Source organism: Denticeps clupeoides, chromosome 3 (genome assembly GCF_900700375.1).
Source record: "Denticeps clupeoides chromosome 3, fDenClu1.1, whole genome shotgun sequence".
In the NCBI taxonomy this organism is placed as follows: Eukaryota; Metazoa; Chordata; class Actinopteri; order Clupeiformes; family Denticipitidae; genus Denticeps; species Denticeps clupeoides.
Window position 1 is genome coordinate 1130624 of NC_041709.1, and position 20571 is coordinate 1151194.

Here is a 20571-nt window from a genome sequence, read left to right on the forward strand (position 1 = left end):
ATAAAGGACCTTGACTGGACGTGAGGCGGCGTCTTATGACACAGGTGTGTGTTGAAAGTTAAGCTGAATGTCATCGTCTCTTTTCTTCTCTTCTTCCCCCATATAGGAGAAGAGAGGGAAGACACCCCCCCCACCACACACACACACACACACACACACACACAAACACAATGATTCAGTGAGAAGGTCACAGGGTAAAAGCTGCTGCCCTCCTCATATCACTCTTCTATCGCTCGCCCAGCATCGTTGCAGCCAGGGGGGTTCAGAGTGGCCTGAGAGACATGCAGAGTGTGTGTGTGTGTGTGTGTGTGTGTGTGTGTGAAAGAGAGAGAGAGAGGGGAAGAGAACAGAAAGAGGAGGAAGGAAGGAAATTCAGCTTGTCTCAGCAAAGTGCTGAATATTTAAACATGCTGTTTGGTATCTTGAGAAGCTCTGTTCTCCTCCCTGGAGTTTTAAAGTGTGTGTGTGTGTGTGTGTGTGTGTGTGTGTGTGGGATAGCAAGAGTGATTTGACTAAATCATTTAAAATTTTAGCTTGGGCCTTGGGGTTTGCCTTATTTCTCCATTTGTTATTTTTTCTAAGAAAGAATTAGATAACTAGATAATCTCAGTTGTGAAAGCTGGTCTGTCTCCAGCAGGATCTAAAGAAGCATCACTTCCTGGGTGTGAACTTGTAAATGAAAGGTCAGGCTGTCAAGGTCATATGGTATTCAGGGACTTATATATTCAATATTATTTATGACACATTTTGGAACATTTCTACCAAATTGCACTGGCAGACTGTGACAAATTGAACTTGATCATATATTCCTCATATATTCCCGTTTAGAAGTATTTCCTCCACATTTTCAATGTCAAATAACTCAATCATACAAGGTGTAGAATGTGACGTTGCTTGTTACTCGTGAGTTAAAAGTTTTTTAGAGAAAGAAATTATTACACACCAATAAGAAGGGTAGTTTATTTTGACCTTAAACTAGAAAATGTGCTCACAGAGTAGTGATGTGCTTAGTGGCAGTTTAAAAAAATGCCCTTAATATAAAACACATTTAGTTTTACACGGCTTCATATCGGAAGATGAAACACAGCAGTACTGAGCTGAATAACGATGCTGAAGATCATCACCGTTTCTCTACACATTCACCACCACCAGCAGCAAACCTACTTTCCTCGCGTTTCTTAGGAGGAAGGAGGAGAGAGGGAACGAGAGAGAGAGAGAGAGAGACTCAGTCTCTGTGTCAGGTTATCCTGTGGGAATTGTCGTCATGGCTACATCCTCTTCCAAGCACTATGCATTCCCAGTTGTGCTGAAGAGGAAGAATAAGAGACTGGAAAGAGGAGGACTGGAGGGGGCATGTGGCGGGGGCAGGAGAGAAATGTCAGAGAAGGGGGGGGCAGCTCTGCGCTGGTGATATAGATCACGTCTTGTCAGAGACGAAACAGAAAAGGGCCTTGACAAACTGATTTAACACACACACACACACACACACACACACACACACACACAGCCAGCAGGTATAACGAGTCCAAATAAGTTTACACTGTTTATGTCTCGCGTCTGTGAGACATTGTCCAGTCTAGCTTACGGTTTTTGTGTGTGTTAAACAGAACAAAATAGATTGCATTTGAGTGCGTGATGCAGCACAAGAATGTGTGTGTGTGCGCATGACAGTGTAAGTTGAGTGCGTTGTAGCAACACCGTGAGGCAATTGTGACACCGTGAGAACAGTGACAAAGGAAAAAAAATAAAATAAAGACACGCCTCTTGCTACCTACAGTAACCTTGTGTGTGTGTGTGTGTGTGTGTGTGTGTGTGTGTGTGTGTGTGCACGTATTAGATTCTGAAGCAGAAGGTGGCCACACAGTAAATCCGGTATGAGCTCACCCCCATGTTACTGGCTGTTTTAGCGTGACACACACATGCGCTCCCGTTGCTGCCACCGCAGTGTCCTTGAGAAGCCGATGACTTTGGCAGCCGGCATCAAAAGCGTCTCTCTTCTCATCTTTTTTAGCATTAAGCTCCCAGCAGACGCACTCAAGTGACATTTGGCCATAATCATTGGTGACGGTGTCTTGTTAAATAAAGACTACTCATCCATCGCAGCACGCGGGAACGCAGCATGCACTGGGCCCCGAGGTTCGCCGCATTTGTGCCGTTGCCACGTCGCTGTTGTGCTGGTTTGAATACGGGGGCATCTGGCGTCTGAGAGTTGGGGGTTTAACAGGGTTACGGCTGCGTCTCCGCTGAATGACTAATTGCTCTTCTCTCTCTCTCTCTCCTGCTCACGCCAACCCTCCTTAAACTCTCTCCATCTCCACCTCTCGCTCGCTCTCGCTCTCTCTCTCTCCTGCTCACGCCAACCCTCCTTAAACTCTCTCCATCTCCACCTCTCGCTCTCTCTCTCTCTCTCTCTCTCAGAATAAACCTAAAGTGTGATGTTCTCTCCTCTCCACCAAGCTCTGCTTTTTCTCAGATCTTCCCTTCCGGCAACTGCAGGCAGGCAGCATCAGACATGCTGCAAGGTGATGGTCAGCCTCACTGGGTACGATGTGAGACATTGTGTTTCAAGTACAATGGCAGCAACACACACACACACACACACACACACACCTCTTCATATAGGCTGTACCATTCTGAACCGTCTGAAGTCTGCAGCATGACATTATTGTGACATCGCTGTCGGCTGCATGGGTTTATACCAAGACACCACACGTATGGTCATGCATATGAATAAAAACTCGCATGGGTGTGGTGAGCACAAACACACATGTGAATTAGATCCTTTTATCCTTCCTTCAGAAATGTAGAAAGCTGCCAGGGACATCACATGGAGGCTGGCGCGCGGACACACACACACACACACACACACACACACACACACAGGTCTGTAACAGACAGTTGTTTAGGAAGGATGCTTTGTTGGATTTTCAGTAATGACAGTAAGTGAACACCATTTGTTCCACACCAAAGTACAACATGCCAGTGGATAATTTAATTCTCACCAGAGCAGCATAAAACACACACAACTCATCCTGACTGCTCATCACAACACGCCACGGACCCCTGCAACCGGAGCTGCAAAAGACCACCCCTGCGTACCCAGTGCTGGCAAGGCAGTAATACAAATATACTTCTCTCAAATTTGATCATGTAATCAGGAGAAGCTCGTGTGTGTGTGTGTGTGTGTGTGACTGGTACCTTCAGCAGTGAGATCCTGCAGATCCTGCTCTCCAGCACAGTGTCTCAGCCGCAGGACTCCAGACCTGCAATTAAATAAATAATCGGATTGGATGTAAACCTTAAATCCCACATTTCTCAGCATGTTTATGTCTTAACGCTGGCTGTTAATAGGCTCTGAACACTGAACATTGGCTCTGGTGGCCTCAAGAGTATTCATGTAATTCTGCCATCGTCTATTTATTTATTCTTTATTCTTCAGAGCGTAGAATAAAAAGATGTAAAAAGAAAAGAGTAATAATAAAACAGACATGTGACAGTCAACTCAGTGAAGAGGTATTAAAAAAATCCAGGATTGAGATTAGTATTGGGTTTTAATAATAAATAAGAGGCATAAACATTATAATGTGTCAAAAATTTTAAATGCATCCCTCTGTGGCAAATCCATGGCCTACATCCAAACACTCTGACCTGTGACCTCCGATGCAATACTGATACACCTGTTCAGCATCAGCACCACCCCACCCCTGATAATTAAAAAAAAAAAAAAAATCAATTCGCGGCCCCAATTAAAAGCAGACGCCTCAAGTGGCCATCAGAGCGTCCCGCAGACGGAGCAAACACGAGCAGCCGAGCGTGAGCCTGTTAGCACAGCTGCTGCCTGACAACTGACAGGACGCCGAAGCAGAAAAGCAAACGGAGACCGAGATTACAAGAGATCGGGAAACTATGAAGAAGAAGACGAAAAGACGACCAGAGACGATTCACCGTGTTTAAACACTGCTTGTGGGTTGGACATACTGTATGTTGATACATACAGGTTGGAGAGTGTGTGTGTGTGTGTGTGTGTGTGTGTGTGTGTGTGTGTGTGGGCTGGCATTAAACACTCCACATTCATCCCACCCTCCCTTCCTCCATCCATCACTCACTGTCCCACTCTGACCCTGGGGCTACTGTGTGGTGAGGAGGATAAAAAAGAAATAAATACAGACAGGCAGATGCATTCGGGTGTCTGGCGTTGCAGCACCGCCGCCTGACGCCTCCCTCCCTCCCTCCCTCCACCAGCGTGTACGAGAGGAGAGCAGCACCAGAGGGCAGGACACTGGTAATTGCAGTGTTTCCACACACACACACACACACACACACACACACACTGCTCAGGAAGCGCCGAGGGGACGAAGAGACGTATTAACAGCTGTGTGCAGAGACGTGGCGGCGCGTTAGGAGCCCAGTCACCTGACTCGGATGTCCTAACGCGCAGCGCTGCGGTAGGAGGCTGCCAATGACCAGTCCTCGTCGGCAATTTACAATCAAGCAGCGCAGAACACAGACAAGCCCACTTGTCCAACTGGCTGCCGACCATGGGGCTTTCGTCAACCGCACGGCCTAACGCCTGGGGGGCGTTCCCATCTGCACAGCACGTCGCTGAAGTTAGCTGAGCACAAGTCTGGAAGGGTGACCTTCAAGGTTCTTTATTGTTGTAATTGTAGGGACTAAATATTAAATCAATAATATATGTAATCAGCGTGCCATAAAACACTGAAGAGAGGTCATTAAAACAAGGAAATACAACAGAAGCCTGATCCAGAATAATAAATCAAACTAAAACTCTGTGAAATAAGTGGAAGTGACTAAAATACAACGGTCCTTTAGTCCTTGTTCATATGATTTTATTCTTTATTCAGTATTATTCCCAGTCCCAGTCAGCTGATCATGTGGCAGGGTTCTAGCACAAAAACATTTAAATTGTAAAGGTTCACTTGTATTTTTCCTTTTAGATCGTAGTGAATATAAGCAATATTGACTTGTAAATTATTAAATATCGATCTGGTGAACAAAGTTCTTTCTTTGATGCACAATTCTACAAGAAAGGTAAATTACTGAAAACTTTTTTTCTGCTTAAAAGTGCTGGAATGAGATGAAATTAAAACAAGATCAATTAAATAAAAAGAAAATCCAAATCCAATGGTTGCACTGGAAAATACTTGAAAATCAAAAATGTGTAACATTTACATTTACAGCATTTACCAGACGCCCTTATCCAGATCGACTTACAGTCAGTAGTTACAGGGACAGTCCCCCTGGAGACACTCAGGGTTAAGTGTCCTGCTCAGGGACACAATGGTAGTAAGTGGGGTTTGAACCTGGGTCTTCTGGTTCATAGGCGAGTGTGTTACCCGCCAGGCTACTACCACAGTGGGTGGCCTAGCGGCTAAGGAAGCGGCCACATAATCAGAAGGTTGCCGGTTCAAATCCCGATCCACAAAGGTGCCACTGAGGTGCCACTGAGCAAAGCACCGTCCCCACAAACTGCTCCCCGCTCACTGCTCATTCAGGGTGATGGGATAAATGCAGAGGACAAATTTCACTGTGTGCACCATCACTTCACTTTCACTTTCTTTCACCCATGACGGACCAGCCACCTCAAGCTGGCGCAGCTGTGGGCCGCTGGCATTGGTGTGGTGCCCAAACCAGCAATGATGGGCAGATCACCAGCCGGGCTTCCCCCCCACTGCCTTCATTCCAGTGTCATTCTGCTGGCAGGCACGGACGACATGCCCGATTGTTTGAAGATAAATAAAACTGGAAAAAAATATTTTTTCCCCCCTCCTGCCTTTTATCCTGACAATGACACAGGCAGGTCTCTAATCTGTGTGATCGGGAAATTAATTTACATCTGAGCCACTGGCTCCATGCAGGCAACAGCCCCTACGCTGCCGGTAAGGACAGAAGGTATGTAGGAAAAATACAAAACAAAAGACAGAGACAGAGGGAAAGAGAACGTGGATAAGAGGGAGGAATAATTTTGTTCCAAAAAACTCATGCATGCAAATGTTCACTGGCTATGGATCATTTGGCAATCATATAAGTGATATAATTTGGCTATTGATTGGCAGCTACATCAGGATACAATATCACACTACAGAGTTTGTATAGAGCTGGGACTGTAAACGTTTTCTGATTATTCGTGTTATACGTTTGCCAACAAACCTTTTTGACATGATGAGGATGAGACGAGATATAAATGCTGGTCATTTAACAATAAAGATAACAAAATATATCCTACAATATCCTGAGACTAAATATGGTTGATATATTTGGATAAAAACTACATTGCATTATTATGTTTCTGTTTCCTGTATGCACGGACGACGACGACGAAGCGACAGAGAAAATGACGAAGCGATCTTTAGATGCACCTTCTTTACAATGAAATGGAAATGTGGTCTCTGTGGTCGAGAAACATGGAAGAAAGCAGAGCATCTTCCGTGTCTGGAACGGATGGAGTGTATTCTTGAGTCTATAAGGTAACAATAATGTTCTAATAGGTACTATATTGACTGCGTTAAATAGAATGGCATTGCTAAAATCATTTTCATTGACTAAAATGCTTAAACTTGACTAAATTGAGCATGGAGTTGACTAAAGAGACTAATGAGACTAAAGATTAAAGACTAAAATGAGAGCTTGACAGAAAGACTGGAATAAAGGCTGCCAAAAACAACTATACTGATTATTCTACATAAATATCAGAATTTCTCAGACAAACCCAAACTCTCATTTGCAAAGGGTCATCTGAATTCAATGCCGTGTAAATAACCCGTGATTGTCATTGTGATACACTGCAGCACAGCACACAGTGACACAACGAAATGTGTCCTCTGCTTTTAACCCTTAGCAGTGGGCAGCCATGAAAGGTGCCCGGGGAGCAGTGTGTGGGGATGGTATATTGCTCAAGGAGACCTCAGTAGATGGCGCTGTCTGAGTAACATGGCATCTACTGATCTTATATTTTTCACAATAAATTGCAACCAATAGTGAAATGTAGTATTGGGTAGAGGTAGAATATAATGTAATATACCAGATATATTACATATTGTCACCATCTGCTCAAGCAGCACACCAATGTCCCCTGGACAAAACCAGTCAACAAGTGGCACAGCCCGAATGATGGAAAAATAATTCCACTGCAGATTTACTAGCTCAGGCGCCAGTCTGAACGTAAGTCCAGTGCATCTCAGGGTACAAGACGCGCAAGCTTCACAACTCATGATGATTGTAATCAACGTTTGTGATTGCACAATGCTAATTGTTGGAATCGTGTGAAGCCCCTGATCTCCTGTTTCTATGGAAAGACAATTTGCATTATTGAGCGTGCTGAGAGGATTGCTAGCAAAGGTATAAAACAGAGATAATTACCCTAAAATCAAAGAGACTGGGTTACTGCACAAAAACGGAGAGAGGAACTAAAACAATGGAGTACAGATTGAACATGAGGGGAAAAGAGAAGAAACAATGGGTGAAGTGCACCTTCACTGACATCTAATCGCTCTTATTTTCACATAAATGACATCCTAACACATACCATGTTCATACATGCATACAAAAATATGGCAATAAGCTATATTTATAACAATGAGCTGGAAACAGAATGTCTGGGGGACTAAAATGTAAGCATGAACCATTTGTCTGCATGAAGCTCAAAAGCTCATTTACTTCTGCAGACAAAAAATATACCAGCCAGGCCACATTATTGACACAGACGTCATGGACACCTATTAAAACTATTAAATGTCTGAGTATGATGACAAGGGTCGGTATAAGTGTCCACTGTGGTGAATGTCAGTCCTACTGATGGACAACAGCACCTCATGTCAATACGAGTTAGAAATAAATAATTTATTTACTCGTCCTGTGGTAGAACACTGACGCAGCTGGATGAATGGCAGGAGGCGCCAGGCAGGACAGGCATGACTCTCCCCACCAGAGTGGTATTGGACCCGGCACGTCCACACCTCCATCTCATCTCATCTTTAATACCCGGACACTCAGTTTACTAGGTTTTTAACTTTATTATTTTTTTTCTCTCATTGATCGTACAAATACTGGAATCTTGTATGGGGGTCACTGATTTGAAAAACAGGGAGTATAAATTTGCATTCATGTAAAAGCTGGAGGAGGAAGTATGTCACAGTAAACTCCGTTGGAGGTGTTGATGAGGATGAACAGGATGAACCAGTTTGAACATATCTTCCACCCACCCCACAGGTTCACCTTCTCTGAGGTTTCTGCCAAACAGAATGGCAGAATGGCCTTCAACCAATCTATATAATAGATTGTGACCTTTTGGTTTTTGTTAATCTAGGTTGTTACAGTATAAAATGGGATTTGGTTGAAATTCCAATATTATCCATTTGTGAAACCATTTACAATAGAAGCAGTTTAACTGCAGAGGTTCTATTGTGATTGTAGAATACAATATTATAGCAATAATTGCACAATTTGGCAGAAAACTTTGCAAACAAAGGTAATATCAGTCCAGTCTGCCTATGAAGACTATGAAGCACCACCTTGAACCAACTGAACTTGACAGTGGCATTATGGCAACCCCCGACTATAGTAATGTTGTAGTGCTGGGTGATATGTTGATATTATACTGCATAATTATTATGAGCTTGCATATAAATTCTCTCAGTTTTATTATCCTGACCATTATCAAATATCACTGAGCATTGTGAGTAGGGCTGTGTATCACAAAGCTGGTTCCAGAACAATACCTTGGTCACAGTGTGTATCCATGAATGCAGGACAGTTTTTGGGATATTCTATTCCCATCCTTTCCTAGTAAATGAGTATTGTGCTATTTAGAGTATAAAAGCTTTTCAATATTTTATGGTAAAAAATTTGATAAAAAAAACATGATGGACCAGTTGGACCACATATTCTGGCTCTATGACGCTCTAATTCAAACCCTGACAGTCTCATCAGCCAGAAAGGTCAAATAGGCAGAACTTGACTGCAGAGGCCTTTCAGTTGCTTTGGGCTTGAAAGATCCATTTACCCCACTGCTGGGCTCTTTTACAGCTTAGATATTCACTTCAAAAGACATTTCTGGCACGAATTTGAGCAGCCGAATCAGTGATATTCCAGAGAATTCTCTTCTGCTGGCTGGTGTTGGCACACATGATCAAAAACGATGTCTCATCACGTCACGCAATGGTCTGAGAGGAGGGGCGGGAAACCAGTAGATTCCACTGAAATGTGTATTTTGCACGGACTTGAATGACCGCAGATTTAATTCCTGAAATAACAAATGGAGGTGGTGTATCCCAGGAGCACGCGCTAAATGGGAATGCAGAGGGAGACATGTAGAAATGGAGTGTATGAGAGAGAGAGAGAGAGAGAGAGAGAGAGATGTCGTTTCGGTATGGGGAAAGCTTGCACTCTTTCTCGAGCAGAGAATGGAATTGATTTCTCAGACAAACACAAATCCACGGATCTGTGAAGGGGGCATCTGCCACTTACAGATGGGAGCACAACGTAGAGAATCCCAATAAGTGGCTTGTCAGCCTCGACCAGATGTGGTTCTCCCACCGTCACAACCATCCTGGAACTCGGGTTTAAACTCACCGTCCACTTTACTGACAATTTATCCCATCTGCTCCTGTAAACGGTTTGTCAGCCATCCATTACTCAACTCATCGACGGTCCGTTTGTGACCAGGTCCACTTGCTCACCAGATATTATTTACGCCATTCAGATGCGGCGGTGGGATGTTTTACACACCAGACAATATATATTCCGTCTCGTCATTCTGTGGAGGGATTCAGCCCTCAGATAAAAGGTCAAGAAGATCTCAGAGCAGGAAGAAATTAAACCAGTGACCACCAGACAACTCGAGCCATAATGGTTAAATGAGCGGCAAACAGAGAGATGGCATAATTTATCACGATCATTTCCATGGAAGCTGAACAGGTTTGTCCTAAAGAGGAAATAATAGCGAGGAAGTGTAAAGATTAAACGCTGTGAGTGGATAAAATGACGGCTCTTATCTCGCCTCCAGAGGCAAAACACTCGTGCGGGCGCAGACCTACCAGACTCCGCTGAACCGCATTTGACTTGCAAAGCCAGAGCATATAAAAGATCTGCAAGGTCTTACACAAGAGCAGACGGTTCTCCGATTCAGAGACATGTTAGAGGAAACTTAAAGAGACAGAAAGACAACAGTGAGGGGCAGTTCACACACAGCTCCCTCGCTCGCTGCATGCAGAATATTAAACCAGTTTTTGGTCCACATAAAGGGCACAATGAGGTCTAAACCTGCCCTTCTCCCTTTTTCTGGAAGCATTCCTGACCAAAAGTCAAGCTTCCTGCATGAGACACTAAAGAATATTGACACACTGGAGCAGTTTTAGCAGCGTGAATCCCACGTAAGGTGCTAATGTAGTTAGGGAAACGTAGCCCCAGATGGTTTCTAGTTTGTCTGAAGCCAAGGCCAGCACTGAACTGGGTGGTTGTAGCCTAGCGGGTAACACACTCGCCTATGAACCAGAAGACCCGGGTTCAAATCCCACTTACTACCATTGTGTCCCTGAGCAAGACACTTAACCCTAAGTTGCTCCAGGGGGACTGTCCCTGTAACTACTGATTTGTAAGTCACTCTGGATAAGGACGTCTGATAAATGCTGTAAATGTAAATGAAAATACAATTATAACTATACACATCACAGCGCACAGTAAAATACATTATTCCAGCCACATCTAGCTCCATGATGCCTTTGTACCAGCCTAGTGGGTAACACACTCGCCTGTGAACCAGAAGACCCAGGTTCGAACCCCACTTACTACCATCATGCCCCTGAGCAAGACACTTAACCCAAAGTTGCTCCGGGGGGGGACTGTCCCTGTAACTACTGATTGTGAGTCGCTCTGGATAAGGGCGTCTGGTAAATGCTGTAAATGCCGGCAGCCATGACCGGCACCCGGGGACGGTGCTTTGCTCAGTCGCCCCCTTGCAGCTTGGGATTAGACAAGCTTCAAGTTACCGGTCCACTTCCTTACCCACTAGTTCACCACTGCCCTGGAACTAAATTACTGGGAGGAATCCTTCCTGGCTAATAAAAATGCATGAAACCATTGATTAAATATGAATAGTTTTACGTTGTACCTACTGCTCCTCAGTATTGGTGGCCAGAAAACAGACAGACAGGAAAGCAGGTGCTGACCATGGTGAACTGAAGCAACATGACTCCACAACAGCAGCCCCATAAGACGCTGCATCCAGGAGAGCCTTGGCACCAACACTGCACTCATTTGCACATCTGGACAAGTTGTCGGTAGCAGGATCAACCCCCTTCGTTTGAGGAACGTTTTTAAAACGCGAGCGGAGCTTCTCCCGGACGCCCCCCTGGCGAATCCGGAGTTCACTGGGCTGAATGAACAGCGAACCTAGACAGCCCCCGGGAGCCTGGGCCTAGCGCTGCAGGGGTGAGGCCGCTGGCGCAGTGGCCGATTGTAGAGGTGGGACGGAGGGGGCAGGGGAACGTCCCCCCCGCACAAAGGACCCTCTGTTTTCTCGGTCCCGCTCTGCACAAACACCCAGCAGCAACGCCGCCATTGACGCCTTGCCTACGGCAGACGTCTCGAAAGCGCCACAGCCGCTCGTAATTTATGCCAGGTGTGTCTGAGGGCCCAAATATTTACCCATCATCCCCCTCCCGCCAGGACACTCAGGAATGCAGCACTGCACTGCAAAGTGCTGCTACACTGACTCAGCATGCACTAAAGGGCCTTTTCAACCCTCACATGGCACATGGGCCAGCGAAAAGGTCACACAAAGTAGATTATGTGACCTACAGCCAGCGAGATATATATAAAAACGAAGATTTAATGAAGGCAACGATGAGGCCAGCCAGCCTGGCATGGGCAGGACCACAGAGATTAAAGGCAGTGATCCTCACATGTAGGGCACAGCTGGGATCTTACCTGTCCCTGACACTGACACACACACACACACACACACACACACACACACGTTTCTTTCCAAATTAGATAGACTGTAATAACAGCACACAGTGCAATTACATTAATGTAGCCAGACTTGTCTAGCAATCGTTGTAGCAAGACACCCATTTAACACATCCCCAAAAAAGAAAGGCCCCCACATTCAGCGGTATCCGGGCCATGCCCCATTATTTTACTTCTGCGGTTACCATAGCAACAGCTGAACGGCCTCATACCAACCCCCCTTTTTTGCTTTCCTAGTAAATGAAATGTTGAGACCCTCCTAGCCCTCTACCAAAATATGGTGCTTGTGTGCACAACCCACTGCCACACACACACACACACACTAATGGTGACTTTCCTTTGGTCCATCTGACAAAGACATTTTTACAAACCTATACATTATTTACATGGTTCCCTTGAAGTACACAACACACATAAACACAGTTATATGGTAGGAGTCTCATTCATAAGTGAAATGATACTGAATATTACATTAAAAACAAAGAAAATGTTTTTAAAATCATAGAGCTGTATATTTTTCCCAAGATATTGATATTGCATAAGCAAAATCCACTGGAATTCAGTCCATTTTATCAGAAGTAATTAAAAAGCAAATGAGATTGTGTTGTGTTTTAACAGGTCCTATTCTGCCTTGTGATTCCTTTATTAGTCTGTAATTGGAATGAAATAAACAAAATCAAGAGTTATTGACTACATGAACGTGTGCAGTAAAGCTTGTTTGGGGCCTATTAGTGACCGATTTTGCACGGACCACTCGTGCCCCCTCTTCTTGCAACGGTGGAGGCAGGGCAGAGTTGGAATGATAAGGAAGTCATTAATTATTAGGTCAAGCACCACAAATCAACAGTTCAGCAGACTCAGGAAAACGTATCTTGCACTTATGTGTAGAATGAAAACATGCATGAATATTTACTCAAATATTTTCTTAAATGGTGGAATCAGTAGAAAAAAAAACATTAAAAGTGAAGTAATTGTCCTTGTGAAACACTGCAGCATAGCACACGGTGCACACAATGAAACGTGTCCTCTGTATTTACCAATCACCCTTGGTGAGCAGTGGGCAGCCATGACAGGCGCCCGGGGAGCAGTGTGTGGGGACGGTGCTTTGCTCAGTGGCATCTCAGTGGTACCTTGGTGCTTCGGGATTCGAACCGGCAACCTTCTGATTACGGGGCTGCTTCTTTAACAGCTAGGCCACCACTGCCCCTGGTTGTGGGTATGAATGATTTTGGACATTTACATTTACAGCATTTATCAGACGCCCTTATCCAGAGCGACTTACAATCAGTAGTTACAGGGACAGTCGTCCCCTGGAGCAAATTAGGGTTAAGTGTCTTGCTCAGGAACAGGATGGTAGTAGGTGGGATTTGAACCTGGGTCTTCTGGCTCATAGGCGAGTGTGTTACCCACTAGGCTACTACCACCCCATGCTTGCTGATTCGCTGAAAAGTGCAGTTAAGTGAATTATGGTGATTTGATTAATTTCATTTTCATGAACAATTTTGCTGATGACAAACCGTTTCAAAAAGTCAAATCAATGCATCTCTAGATATGGCTGCTGTTTCCACACATTAATGACACCTCTGTCATCCAGCCAGATCTTAAGACCAGTTCTCAAGAGTTTGTAGAAGACCTGCAGAAAAGACAGATTTCCTTCATTTAAATTGTGCGCTACGCAGTCAGAAAAAGCTGAATCAGATCCGCCGGCTCAGCTGTGGTGTTTGAGGAACTGCGGCGTCCCTTTCTACCTTCCGTCAAACCGCCATTTTCTCCTCTTTCCATCCCTGCGCAATACGGGAGCAGCTCACCGCGGTAATTCAGACCGCGGACGCGTTACAGGTACGGGCTCAGAGGGGCCTGACTCCCGGAGTCCCCTACAGGTCTGAAGGGCACAGCGCACTCATACACGGGCCTCCAGAGACTGCACCGTCCCACTACTACCTCAGCAAAACCCTGCTGAGAGACCAGCATCTGACACAGACAAACTGTGTGTGTGTGTGTGTGTGTGTGTCGCGTGCGCCCAACTGTCAATGCACAGCCACACAAAGTGTCACCTTACTCCTCCCGGGAATTCAAGGCTGAAATGTCGCACCTGACATATGGTGCTAGCAGGACGGTGGGGGGACATTCACATGCCCCCTCCTTCGCTCCCTCCGTCACTCATTGAGTCCATCGACCCCCCCCCCCCCCCTTCATTACGGCGAGGGAGGGGGGGAGGGATGTGAGGATGAAGCCATTGTCTCCTTCGCGTGCTAATATGTAAAAATATCTCCTCCTGAAAGCAAACTGGGTCAGAGTATTCCCAGCGAGCCCGGCCGAACCAGCCAATCGGATCGCAGCTGCGCGGCGCCACCGAACCGCATCCTAACTCCATCTCGTGCGCCTCCTCTCTCCTCCTCCACTTGGCATCAGTCCGCCGAGCGAGCGATCGATCAATGCCCAGGACCAGCACGCCAATTAACAACTCAGCCTGATTGTCGGAGGACAATCGCTCGGAGCCGGCGCGAGATAGCTGGCCGGTGGGGTTGGTGGGGGCGCGGCCGGTTGAGTTTCGGCTGGCGGAGACGTAAATAGGCCGGGGGACAGGACGCAGAATCCGAAATAGCAGCTGCTGAGTGGAGGGCCGTGACGCAACCTGCGAGACTTGAGACCCGGTGGAGGGGCGGCGGGCGGGGGGGTGCCGGCGGTGCCGGTCTGCAGACGCAGGGGCCTCTGGCTTCTGCACCGTCCACCTGTTAAAGCGGGTGGATCTTATGTAATCCAGCAGGCAAGCAGATTAGAGGTTTTCCCGGATTAGCTGGAGATAACGCTAAAGATACAGCACGGCTAAGAACGAAAGTTTTCTTTACGAAAGAGAATCGGATGCCAGGATGGAAATGATGGACTAGCTAAATCTGGCACACTTCGGTGATTAAGGTGTTAACCATTACAGACTCTCACAGTGGCAAAGCGTCAAGCAGAAGATATTCTACCAAAATGGAGTCATCAAATAAAAACGGCACCTGAAACCAACACTAAACGGCCTACACGTGGGAGGCTTTTTCATGAATAAATAAAAAAAAGAAGAGAAGCTTGTTGATAATAAATCAATATGTACCACCTTGCTGGTGGCAGATGCCAGGGTGTTAGAACATAATTATCCATCACGCCTGAGCCCCCCAGGTGGAAGGAGGCACGCGCTGCACCGTCAATACGTGGAAACACACACTTCCTCTCTGCTCCTTCATCCCTACTCACCTTGGCCTGGAAACATCAAACACACTCAGAGCTGCCCTCCAGAGTGACTGAACGTGTGTGTGTGTGTCTGAATTTAAGAGGTAGAAATGAGGCCTGGATATGCAGCGCAGGCTCTCATCAGAGGTGGTGGAGATTTCCAATTACACGCAGCCTTAAGAAGCTTATCAAGGGACACTGCTGGTCCAAGGATCCCCACGGAGGAGCTCTGAAGCCACCCCGAGCCCCGGAGCGTGCGCTCTGCCACAGTGCTGTGGGGTGGGGTGGGGTTCGTGGGTGAGAAGAGCATGACTGTGCTTGGGGGAGGGGGGGGGGTCATTCGTGAAATTCTTCTATTTTAGGTCTAAAGATGATCTCTCGGTGACACGGAGGGTCACAAGGCACCGGGCAAAAACGGGTTACAGCTGGGGTCCAAAACTCCAGCCTCCCCCCCCACTATTTCCCCCACCACTTTCTACTAACAAGTTTTACTTTCAAAACCGATCAGTTTCCTGTTGCCACCCGGCAGTTCCTCATTTCAACTAAAAAGAAACAGAGGAACAAAGTCAACATGGCTTGCCATGAAGTTCACATTGAAGGACCTCCTCCTCTACTCAGTGAACCCGTGAGATAAATCCTACTTAATAACCAAAGTGGTGTGCAGTGTGCGGTTTACAAAAGCAGGGAATAAATACTGCTATACTATTGAAAATTTTAATGTCTTGATTATAAAACCATTTCTTCCGCAGAGAAATTTAGTTCATTGGCGTGCTGTGGTTGCCTGGCAACGTGCAAGCAAAGGTAACATAGAAATGAAGTGATGTGCGATCCCAGGTGCATTTTGGCGCCACATTCAACCTGTAAGATTAGAGGAGTAACCGAACCGCTCTCCATACAAACTAGAGGCAGTCATTTCCAGCAATTCCAGAAAATTACTTAATGTTCTGCCGGCTCGCGGAAATCATCGGCAACAAATAGTAATAAAGTGAAGTGACTGTCACATGTGATACACAGCAGCACAGCACACGGTGCACACAGTGAAATTTGTCCTCTGCATTTAACCCATCACCCGTAGTGAGCAGTGGGCACCATGACAGGCGCCCGGGGAGCAGTGTGTGGGGACGGTACTCAGTGGCACCTCAGTGGTACCTTGGCGGATCGGGATTCGAACCGGGAACCTTCTGATTACGGGACCGCTTCCTTAACCGCTAGGCCACCACTGCCCCATGTCCCAAATGTCAACAGGCACTGCAGCGGGCAGCCAATGTAGGAGCCAATGTTTACATTAGAGGTGTGAACCTTCACTGGTCTCATGATTCGATTGCTTGCTTTGATATCGATGCATCCCATGTTTTACTTGGTCATGCGAGCTTTTCAAATACAAGAGTTGATGGCGTGTACGCCCGTGTCAAGCCTTTCATTTGCTAAAATGAGCTTGCACGCCCCAAACGGCAGAAACATACGGAATCAGTCTGTGGCGTCAGGTAAGTGCGGACTGAACACAGACCGTTTTTCCCTTCATTGGAGGAACGGACACCCAGAGAAAAAGTTCAAAACCCAACAAATGCTAACAAGGCTGCCAGGGGCCACACCGTGCATCGTGAAACTCCGACCCGGAGCAACGCTGTACTCGGGTCAGGCCGCCACGCTCACCACCGGCACTACTTTAAACACATTTCTGCAGCACGGCTTGCTAGAAAACATAGCAGGAGCACCGTCTGGAAGTATTTCAGGTATGGTCGGGTCGAGCCAAGCTCACGCGGTAAATGATCAGTCAGCAAACACAAACTTCTGGTCTATAGTACCTATCCTTTCCATACGATTCGCCGCGTGTAAATTTGTTTTCGGTGACAAGTGAAAGTATTTCGCATGCTGTAAATTTGATCTGCGATTCTCGGCCACCGTTGTCGGGTGATTAGCTTTAAATATCACAAGCGAGATGTGAAAACGCTTAGGAGGCGAAACGAAGTATAGCGCTCGATGAGCGGGCAAAGACAGCTGGTCTTTTAAAAAGCTGTACCTGTTCATATATATTTTTCCAGATATGCAGCATGAAAAACGAGGAGTACGTTATGTTTTTTTAAAGTTTGGCTTAAAATACATTTTTTAAAGTGTATGTATTTACTTATTTGTTCGTGCGTTATAATATATATTAGTGGTCTGACTTTTGTTCTCCTTAGTATTGGTATAGAGTTTGAAATTTCACTATCAGCCATGCACCTCAGGCAGACAGGTCCTGTTCGAAAGCAACCAACCGAGTCTCTGTGGCTAAATAATGTGTTACTACAGGTTTATTTCATGAAATAAAAGTTACGTTCCTCTGAATATTTCTATATTTTAATAACATTTTGAAAGAGCAGCACACCCCTTTTTTAAAAGGGTGGGTCATGGGGTTTTTAAAAATAATAGAGTTTTGCATTTGTGTATCTGTGTGCATGAGCATTCATGCGGCCACAAAAACAGAAAATCACCTCATGACACTTTTTTACGCAGGAGCAGCCATGCGCTGCCAGACAGTCAGTGCCAGGAGAGGTTTGGGGAGGGGTGTGAATGCCCGCCACCTGGATGCCTCCAGTAGGGTGGGCCTGAACCTGCCCCTGTTCTTTGCTGCACCCAGTGAATCTGCCGGCTCAGGCAGAGCTTCCAGGACCTCGGGCCGTCCCCTGCCTCGGCTCCATCTGTTTTGGTGCTTGAGCACCATCCAAACGAACCATCGAGGCGCACAGGGCGGAGCTATTTATATACTCATCCATTGCAGACTGTGCACGCCTTGCTCAAACCCTACACACAATATACATCCATTTTTAAAACCAGTTTTAAGTCAGACGGTGGTGAGAAAGCTAAACATGAGACGTCAGCAAATCAGATCATTTCTGACAATTAGGACAAGGGTCGGGTGCTCAGACACACACACACACACACACACACACACACACACACACACACACAGGACAGGTAATTCACACACAGAGCCAAGAGGAAGATAAGCCCCAGCAAGCAGCACTACCACAAAGAGGGTCTCTCCCGCTGCCAGGGACCCACTCGTCTTTATCAATATTCACCACACTCGTTTACCGGGCAAACAGAGGTCCCCTTTCATCTCGCTAATAGTGCGACGGGCAATCGCACAACCACGGTGTAATTGGCTAATTCGCCGGGGGGCCAAGAAGGTGAACGCCATCCCGGAGTACCAAGCCAATCGAGACAGAGAGAAAGAAAGAGAGAGAGAGAGAGAGAGAGAGAGAGAGAGAGAGACCCCCTCCTCCCACTGCCAGGCCACTTATAAAATCAGCCGGAGCGAAGCCGGAGTTCCCTTTATTAAATTATGGCACCATCCGATAGCCAGCCACTCGGACTCGGAGTGTTTAATTGAATATCTATACCGACAATTACGCAAATTTTCAGCGTATGCTGCAAACAGTGATTAATCTCTTGACAACAGACAGGTCCAACACACACACACACACACACACACACAAACTCAAAATTCCAGCAGCTGGATCCAAAAAAACATAAAGTAAAACATGACAGGGGGGTATATCGCAATTTGGTGATATATGTATATATATATAATATTATATATACATAACCCTCTATATAGTAGATTGTGTGTGTGTGTGTGTTGTGTCTACACTATGTAAGTGTAGAAGAAAGAAAATAAATAAATACTTTTGCCCTCACTTTCTAGAAAGTGTGGGATGTAGGATTTTTTTTTTTCCCCAGATAATTTTAACGTGGAACACGATAGAACAGATTTGTAATAAAATGGCACGTACGTGAACCGCTAGGCAGCGTTACAGGAACGGAGCAGGCGGACCAGGTGTCTGTGCTCCCGACCCAACTGGAGACAGGGCAGATGACAGCTTTGCATAAACAAATGCGTTTCGGGAGTTTTAACGTCTGCTTTTGGAGATGTGAAACCCTGGCCGTTGCTTACAATGGCTGCAGCTTCAGAACAAAGAGAGACGGGAAAAGAAAAGTCACCTGCGGCCTGACAGCGGGATCATTTTAACAAGGGAGGGGGAAAAAACGTGGAGGGACGTCACATTACGAAGCCAGCAAAGCTTCTGAGAAGACACAACTACCCAACGAAACCTGAACTGATCCCTTATTTGGGGTTTTTGCTCAAGTCGAGATTGACAAAATGTATATTTCTAAAACACTCGGTACTTAAGTAACTGCAGCGGTTTGGGTTCTTGTTCAGCCATGATCCGAACCCAGGAAACCAGAGGGGCAGCAGAGGGCAGAGTGGGGTCCATCTGGCTCTGCTGACCTACATGATTTGAGAGGACAGAGGAGAAGCCGGCCTGACAGACCAGACACCCAATGGCTCTCTTAACACACACACACACACACCACAGGCCTTCCTGAGAAGCAGCCTGAAAATCCATTATCACACATGAAGCTGAGGGCTGCCTGTTTTTTTTAATAATACCCCCCATCCACCAATCATCTGAGAGCTTTATTTTTTAAAAGGCTGAGAGACAGAGAGAGAGAGAGAATGGTCTGGCTGCTGAAAGGTTTTTTTTGTTGTGTGTGTGTGTGTGTGTGTTTCATTCTTGTACGCTTGTCCTTAACCCACCGTTACTTAATGTGAGGCAGGGCTGCTGCTTCGCGTCCCTCTGTCCTTTTAGGCTTTTTATCCTGTGCCGCTGGCGGCGTGGTGACCTGCCACGGCTCTGCGCTCCGTCTCAGCTGCCTTACATGGCCATGGATGTGTGTGTGTGTGTGTGTGTGTGTGTATAGAGGGTCTGCTTTCTTCTCATCTCTGGAAATGTTTCAGTCCATGCTGCTGCCACCACTGTCAGATGCTTGAGGTTCATTCTGTCTATCGCATTGTGTTTACAGAGCAGTGAAGACCACTTTCCCCCAGTCAGGGACTTAACACACACACACACACACACCTACACTCCACATTACCAAAACCAAACCCTGGATGACCTTCCCAGCACTTTCCGCTTTATTTCTTCATACATTAATATTAACATAAGAGGTGGAAAAAAAACGAATAACAAACTGTTAATAGATGCTGCTGGGTGTGTGTGTGTGTGTGTGTGTGTGTTGCCTGTAGCTCCCTGTTCACTATCCTGACGCACAGAAGTGATTTATGCACCATCTTCAGACCTGGGAATACAAGCATCCCTCCTTTAGCAAGAAAAAGTGCATCATCAGCCCGGCTGCTCCTCTCCTCCCATCTCTCGCCCCCACGTCTCCTTCGTCCCCGAACCCTCCGCTCAGAAGACGCCAGCTACCTGCCCTCCGGTCGCGAGATCGGAGCGTCGTCACCTCCGCACACGGTACAGGAATAGCACAGATCAGCAGGAGGGGGTGAGCGAGCGAGAGAGAGAGGGAGGGAGGGAGGGAGGGAAGGTA

The 20571-nt window shown here is 46.3% G+C and overlaps 1 protein-coding gene across 4 annotated transcripts in view; it reads right to left on the minus strand.

Moving 5' to 3' along the window:
* Positions 1–20571, minus strand: part of strbp (spermatid perinuclear RNA binding protein) — a 58209-nt gene that overhangs the window by 33949 nt on the left and 3689 nt on the right. For 3 of the 4 annotated variants that reach the window (XM_028970944.1, XM_028970946.1, XM_028970948.1), the window contains exon 2: positions 3199–3263. The gene's annotated coding sequence lies outside the window, so the exon portion shown is untranslated. Of the gene's footprint in view, positions 1–2606; positions 2611–3198; positions 3264–20571 lie in introns of all 4 variants that reach the window. The other variant, XM_028970947.1, reaches the window with a different exon arrangement.